This window comes from Haemaphysalis longicornis, unplaced genomic scaffold (genome assembly GCF_048455015.1).
Source record: "Haemaphysalis longicornis isolate Haplotype H1 unplaced genomic scaffold, Haemaphysalis longicornis Haplotype H1 scaffold_9, whole genome shotgun sequence".
NCBI lineage: Eukaryota > Metazoa > Arthropoda > Arachnida > Ixodida > Ixodidae > Haemaphysalis > Haemaphysalis longicornis.
This window is the reverse complement of record NW_027526460.1, coordinates 78,380,529-78,387,584: the sequence shown is the minus strand read 5'-3', so window position 1 is coordinate 78,387,584 and position 7,056 is coordinate 78,380,529. Positions and strand designations below refer to the sequence as shown.

Here is a 7,056-nt window from a genome sequence, read left to right as displayed (position 1 = left end):
GTGCGTACAGCCTCCACTGAAAGTGCGTCCAATCGATATTCAAAGTTTCGTAGACCTAAATCCCAAACGAAGGTTGAACCCGTGTGACGATTTTTCGCGCACTAAGTCAACGCATGTACGAATGCTCTAAATGCATATTCAAACGTGGTTTCTGAGATAAACTTATACTATTGCGTTCCTTCCTGGTGATCGATGCGTGCATTGCTTTATCTGGAACTGCTCCTTTTTTGCGATTTTCAAGCAACAATTTTGACATAATGGGAGACCGGTTTCGCGCACGCCCCGCGTGTCTTATCAGAGCTTTTAGAATGACCTACTGTTCTATGGGGAAGTGAATTAGTTTTTGATGGGACGCCATCGTTCCCACCAGGAAAGCTTCCGCTTCAATAATTATTGTGCTGCAATCTTTGCTCACTTAAACAAGTGCATCCGCATAATGGCGCCATCATTATTGTAGTGCACGAAATAGCGAATGAACTGGGTTAGTGACCCCAACCAGCGCCGATATATACGGGTGGAAATTGTGACATGTAATCCAAAACTTAATCCAGTAATCTGCTCGGTAGGCAAGCTATTTCACATAGACACCACTTCGCCGTGCAGGATGCCTGCGAAGCCAAACGCAGCTCGACAACGCTCACTCCGCCGTCGGATTCAAACGCTCCACCCGAGATCAGCAGTTCCCCAACGCCCAGAAAAATACGGGTAAGCCCGGTCTGCTTATATTCCCCCAGAACAAATGCCAGCGAAAAGAATTGGCTCCAATCCTCGCTGCGAAGGTGGTCGGAAAGCAAAGCTGTAAACGACATCACAACAATTGGCAATGCGGCGTCACTTGCATTCACGCACATGGCTCGGCAAACAGTGAAACCAGAGATTCTGCCAACCATCACCTGGGGTTCGCGCAAGACGGCGCCCTCCCCCTCCTTAGCCGCTGAATAAAAAAAACCACCGAATTGGTATTCACCAATTTATAAAACGGAGTCCCGTCCCTGGCAGGCAGTGCGCAAAAGGTAGCGTTTCTCTAGCGGTCAAAAGTCTGCATGTGGTCTCTACATTTTGTTTTCCCGCCCTGCAAACCAATCGTTAACGTATCCTTGCCGTGCGACCTCTTAGTACCGTCGGGTCTAGGTTACCCAGGAGGTTCAAGGAGGAGGAGTTAAGCCGCGCGGAGGAAGAGTGCAGTGGACTTTAAGCTGCGCCAAAACAGGCGGACGCGCCCGCCAGCGCACCTACGTGCGTGGAACGCTGGGTAAATTCGCCGCGCCCTTTACAGTGTTCTTCGTAATTGAAACCCTCCACCCGCCACCCCTCCCGCCACCGCCTCCGCCGCGTTGGGAGTTTATTGTCCCGCACGCCGGGAAAGAACTGTTGGCTGGTACAGGTAGAAAGCTTTGCTTTTAAATGGCCGCATGAGAAGTCAGCTAAAGGATATATTAAGAGGCAAATACACCAACCAAGGGCGTTTATTCAAAGCGGTCCCAACGTTTCGGAGCCAACTCGGCTCCTTCATCAGGGGTGACTATGTACGACAAGAAGCAGCGGTTATATAGGTGTCTTCTTCTTTTTCTTTTTTCTTACTGTATTCTTTCCCTTGCGCGTCGGAGGCCGTGGGCGTAGATGGTGGGAAGGGCTCCGAGGGATCTGTTCAGGCCTTGCCGGTTCCCTTGTATGTGCCAAGACTCAAGCAATAATCTTTGTGAGTAATTCGTTTCGGTGCCAATCACCTGCGCGCCGTCAAAGTTAATCCGGTGGTCAGCTTTTTCGCAGTGCTCGGCCAATGCACTGCGCTGAGTGTCGGACTTGCGAACGTCGTTTTTGTGTTGGCGGAGGCGTTCCGGGAAGTTCATGGTCTCCCCAACATAACTAGCGGGGCATTGTGCGCAAGCAATTTTGTAGACGACCCCTTGTGATTTTTCTTTTGGCGGCCGCTCTTTAGGTCGAGGTATGAGCCGTCCAAGAGTTGACACTGGCTTGTGGGAGATGACAATGCCTTCCTTGCGAAGAATGCGGGATAACGTTTCACTCGTTCCTTTAACATTTCAGGCAAGTAAGTGGAACTGCGATGGGGGCAGCTATTTCCGTGACCACAGCCAACCTCGTAATGGAAAAAATTGAAAGGACCGCTCTGGAAAATTTCCCCGAAAAGCCCAAGGTGTTTCTCCGGTACGTGGACGACTGCTTTTGTGTCATCAAAGAAACAACAGCAGACAACTTCCTGTCGCAGCTAAATTCGATTGAACCAGCCATCCAATTCACCATGGAAAAAGAAACGAACAGCACCTTACCATTCCTCGACGTTTTGATAACAAGACAGCCAGACGGACTAAATTTCACAGTATACAGGAAACCCACCCACACCGGCCGCTACCTGCAATTCGATTCCTGCCACCCAAATTCCCACAAATCTTCTGTGGTCTCAGCTCTCTTACTTAGAGCCAGAACTATATGCTCAACAGAAGAGGACCGGAAGAAAGAAGAAAAAGCCGTAATCGCCGACCTGAAGAAAAATGGATACACGAGCAACTTCATACGACGCGTCAAACGCGGTCTCCCCCAGCCGGGCTGCAACCAAGGAAATTCCTCTGCACTGACGCCGCCGGTCAACAACCCCTCTCCTGTCTCCGCCGTCTGCCCCCCCACTTCCTCCGCACGCCGACCCACCCGTATTTCCGTCCCCTATGTTAAAGGAACGAGTGAAACGTTATCCCGCATTCTTCGCAAGGAAGGCATTGTCATCTCCCACAAGCCAGTGTCAACTCTTGGACGGCTCATACCTCGACCTAAAGAGCGGCCGCCAAAAGAAAAATCACAAGGGGTCGTCTACAAAATTGCTTGCGCACAATGCCCCGCTAGTTATGTTGGGGAGACCATGAACTTCCCGGAACGCCTCCGCCAACACAAAAACGACGTTCGCAAGTCCGACACTCAGCGCAGTGCATTGGCCGAGCACTGCGAAAAAGCTGACCACCGGATTAACTTTGACGGCGCGCAGGTGATTGGCACCGAAACGAATTACTCACAAAGATTATTGCTTGAGTCTTGGCACATACAAGGGAACCGGCAAGGCCTGAACAGATCCCTCGGAGCCCTTCCCACCATCTACGCCCACGGCCTCCGACGCGCAAGGGAAAGAATACAGTAAGAAAAAAGAAAAAGAAGAAGACACCTATATAACCGCTGCTTCTTGTCGTACATAGTCACCCCTGATGAAGGAGCCGAGTTGGCTCCGAAACGTTGGGACCGCTTTGAATAAACGCCCTTGGTTGGTGTATTTGCCTCTTAAGTTTAACCCAACCAGACAGAGTTCTGTCGAAGATGTTCACATTCAAGTCTTTACGCCTCGACTTCGGCAAAGAGGCAGCAGCGCTGGCAAAACGTTACGTAAACGTCACCAGAAGCATCTCATCCTTCAAGAACCACCTCGCTTTTACGAAGACCTGCCGGGACTTGGACGTCGTGCCTCGCAGCCTCCAGCTCAAGCGCCTGGTCCACACTCCTGAAGGAAACAACATCATAGCGCAAGCTGAACGGCGTTTAGTGCGCGCTCGAGTCCACGAGTGCGAAGCGACCCTAAGGAGAAAGGAATTGGACCTTTTCTTCCTCCGCCGGCAACTGGAGCATCGCATACCAGGCAAGTTTGATTCACTGGATTCTTTTGCAAAAAGTATCGCTTCGTCTGCATCAGAAAAACATCAGGCATCCCAAGAAAGCAAGCTTTCGGCACTGAAGAAAAAAGAGGCCACACCCGCTGACCGTGCCAGCTTTGTTGTTAATTTGTCATCCAGACAACTCTCTCCTTCCGAGACGGAAGTTTTGGCCAAAGGTCATGGCTTTAACGTTACGACTACCCGGCCCCCTCTGGAAAAAATGGTGACTGCCATCGAAAGTGGGGTTATGCGTCTTGAGGCAGGCGTCCGAGAGGAAGTCAGATTGAAGGTGATTGGCGTTCTCGGGAGCATTCCCCGACAGCACCAGCATAACTTAAACGCAGATGAAGCCGCAGCCATCCGTAACCTACGAGATGATGATAATGTAGTCATCCTCCCTGCCGACAAGGGAAATTGTACCGTCGTGCTTGACCGCCAAGCCTACGAAAGCAAAGTTCAAGAGCTCTTCGATTGCTCAACGTACGAAAAACTGAAAAAGGACCCAACCCCCCAAGTTCAAAGGGAGCTTAACAAACTCCTGGCCAACATTTTCAAGAAGTACCCCGATTTCCGAAGCCTATATCTGCGACTGATCTGCCGGAATGGCTCAGCGCCTGGTTTTTATGGGCTACCAAAAATTCATAAACCCGATGTGCCCCTCCGGCCTATTGTGGACTTCACAACTTCACCACTTCGAGCCCTGTCCAAATTCCTTCATCAGGTTCTTTCCCCTCTCGTCGGCAAAACGCCCACCCACGTCAAGAACGCCGGCCACTTCGTCGAACTTGTCTCCGAAGTGCCGATCGACCCTGGGGACAGACTCGTCTCTTTTGACGTCGTGTCGCTTTTCACCAGCGTCCCTGTTTCCCTGGCCGTCGCGACCGCCACAAGTGCTCTCGAGAACGACGACAGCCTGAGCTCCAGGACCTGCCTCAGCGTCGGCGAGATAACGCAGCTTCTACAGTTCTGCCTGCAAAGCACATATTTCTGCTACAAGCAGGAATATTTCAGGCAAGTAAGTGGAACTGCGATGGGGGCAGCTATTTCCGTGACCACAGCCAACCTTGTAATGGAAAAAATTGAAAGGACCGCTCTGGAAAATTTCCCCGAAAAGCCCAAGGTGTTTCTCCGGTACGTGGACGACTGCTTTTGTGTCATCAAAGAAACAACAGCAGACAACTTCCTGTCGCAGCTAAATTCGATTGAACCAGCCATCCAATTCACCATGGAAAAAGAAACGAACAGCACCTTACCATTCCTCGACGTTTTGATAAAAAGACAGCCAGACGGACTAAATTTCACAGTATACAGGAAACCCACCCACACCGGCCGCTACCTGCAATTCGATTCCTGCCACCCAAATTCCCACAAATCTTCTGTGGTCTCAGCTCTCTTACTTAGAGCCAGAACTATATGCTCAACAGAAGAGGACTAGAAGAAAGAAGAAAAAGCCGTAATCGCCGACCTGAAGAAAAATGGATACACGAGCAACTTCATACGACGCGTCAAACGCCGTCTCCCCCAGCCGGGCTGCAACCAAGGAAATTCCTCTGCACTGACGCCGCCGGTCAACAACCCCTCTCCTGTCTCCGCCGTCTGCCCCCCCACCCCCTCCGCACGCCGACCCACCCGTATTTCCGTCCCCTATGTTAAAGGAACGAGTGAAACGTTATCCCGCATTCTTCGCAAGGAAGGCATTGTCATCTCCCACAAGCCAGTGTCAACTCTTGGACGGCTCATACCTCGACCTAAAGAGCGGCCGCCAAAAGAAAAATCACAAGGGGTCGTCTACAAAATTGCTTGCGCACAATGCCCCGCTAGTTATGTTGGGGAGACCATGAACTTCCCGGAACGCCTCCGCCAACACAAAAACGACGTTCGCAAGTCCGACACTCAGCGCAGTGCATTGGCCGAGCACTGCGAAAAAGCTGACCACCGGATTAACTTTGACGGCGCGCAGGTGATTGGCACCGAAACGAATTACTCACAAAGATTATTGCTTGAGTCTTGGCACATACAAGGGAACCGGCAAGGCCTGAACAGATCCCTCGGAGCCCTTCCCACCATCTACGCCCACGGCCTCCGACGCGCAAGGGAAAGAATACAGTAAGAAAAAAGAAAAAGAAGAAGACACCTATATAACCGCTGCTTCTTGTCGTACATAGTCACCCCTGATGAAGGAGCCGAGTTGGCTCCGAAACGTTGGGACCGCTTTGAATAAACGCCCTTGGTTGGTGTATTTGCCTCTTAAAGGGGCCCTGAAAGGCATTTTGAGCACACTAAATGAACTAGCGCAATCGCTAGATTGGGTCGCCAACGTCACCTGTGCCAAGTATTACTCTTTTACGCGCAGCGGAAAGCTCACACTTTTGTTGCAAAGTTTGTCGCTTTTTTCTCACCCTTTCCTTCGTGTTTTTGGACGCCGCCATCTTCACATGTCTACATCATCGATTCCCAGATGTTCGTCATGAGCTAGACATCCTGCTATTGGGCGGCTTTTTCACGCACTTCCGGCAAAGAGATGAGTCGTCTGCTCAGCGTCGGCTCGCCGGCTGATCTGCCAGCGGAGTGCTTTGACATTTTACGACAAACGAAACAAGTGTAAACAAACGCTTAACCGTTTGTATTGAATGCAACACGGCCATAACACGACGTGGATTTTATCTTACGTGAGTACGTACCATAAAGAAAGTCCCGTGGCACTTCTTTGGTGCAATCGCAGAGAACGCCCTGAGCCGAATGCCCGGGTTTGACGCGTACATTTTATTCAACTTCAAAACAATCCAGAGATGCGTTTCGAACGAACGCAACGTCACAACATGCGTTGCAAGTCTGAACCGCGATTGATAGACGATGAGTTGCCTCCTCCTGCCCGTCGTAAATACGGCACTCACCTCACACCCGGTTTGCGGGGACGAGCAGCAAGTCACAACTCTGGCGCGCAAGCGAGAAGGCTTTTAGCCAGGCACACTGCACATACCAAATGCGAGGTTGAGTGGTACGTCGTTCGAGAAAGATAATCCAGACCATGGGAAGCACTATCCACCCGCAGAAGTACAATGTCGCATTTCATCGCGAAACGAACGCGTCCACAACACACAGGAGGCGATGCACACACACACACACAGCTTCGGTCGCTGCATTGGCTTAGCTGCAAGCTTCGTTCGGACAATCAGCGATGCTACGACGATACAGAGCTGCGTGAGGACGACGTGCTAACCACTTCACGTATTTAAAAACACAGGGGCAAAGAACTAGGTTCATCGGAAGCAAAAAATCTTTCCTCCATTATAGTGCCTGAAATATACTGGCTAGTGTGCCGAGGGCGGGCTCCAGGCGGGCGCCGGGAGCGATGTACGCGGCCGTCTGCCGCTTGGGGCGCTGCCGTGCGGGAGTGTGCGCGTTC

The 7,056-nt window shown here is 51.2% G+C and overlaps 1 protein-coding gene across 1 annotated transcript in view; it reads left to right on the top strand.

Annotated features, from left to right (window-relative positions):
• Positions 1 to 346: 346 nt before the first annotated feature.
• LOC144152058 (neprilysin-1-like) overlaps positions 347 to 7,056 on the top strand; it is a 31,724-nt gene continuing 25,014 nt past the window's right edge. The window contains exon 1 of the mRNA XM_077683255.1: positions 347 to 705. The gene's annotated coding sequence lies outside the window, so the exon portion shown is untranslated. The remainder of the gene's footprint in view (positions 706 to 7,056) is intronic.